General features: G+C 59.7%; 1 pseudogene; it reads left to right on the plus strand.

The window, feature by feature from the left end:
- The first annotated feature begins 179 nt into the window (after nucleotides 1–179).
- LOC104492832 lies at nucleotides 180–441 on the plus strand (annotated as a pseudogene).
- Nucleotides 442–519: the final 78 nt, after the last annotated feature.

The following is a 519-nucleotide window of genomic DNA, read 5'->3' on the forward strand; positions in this document are numbered from 1 at the left end:
CAGCAGCAGCAGCAGCGCTCGGTGCTCGGAGTCCCGGCCGGCGGCACTGCCCGGAGGTAGGAGCTTCCTCTCCGCCCTGGCAGCCGAAGTTCGTGGAGCCAGCGCTGGCTGGTCCCCCCGGGGGGGTAGCCAGGGGCTTGTAGAGACCTCTCCGCTCCTCTCCTCTGCTCTCCTTGCAGATGTCTGGGGTGCTGGTGATCGCTGCCTGGTGCTTCCTGCAAGTGGAGAGCCGGCACCCTGAAATCATCACGAGTAGCAGCAATCATGGCAATTTCCTGGACAACGACAAATGGCTGAGCACCGTTTCGCAGTACGATAAAGACAAGTACTGGAACAAATTCAGGGATGTAAGTACCGCTCCGTTTAGCGCACGCTTCTTGTCCGTTCCGTTTGACCGTAGCAGCCTTTCCGTGGGTGGCTGCCGGCTCTTAAAGGCTGCCGGTAGAGGAGAGATGCAGCTTGGGCAACCGGTGCTGCTTGTTTGGAGGATGTTCAGAGCTATTTGGAAGCTGGACAGGC

The sequence above is a fragment of the Buceros rhinoceros genome, unplaced genomic scaffold (genome assembly GCF_000710305.1).
Source record: "Buceros rhinoceros silvestris isolate BGI_N320 unplaced genomic scaffold, ASM71030v1 scaffold6884, whole genome shotgun sequence".
In the NCBI taxonomy this organism is placed as follows: Eukaryota; Metazoa; Chordata; class Aves; order Bucerotiformes; family Bucerotidae; genus Buceros; species Buceros rhinoceros.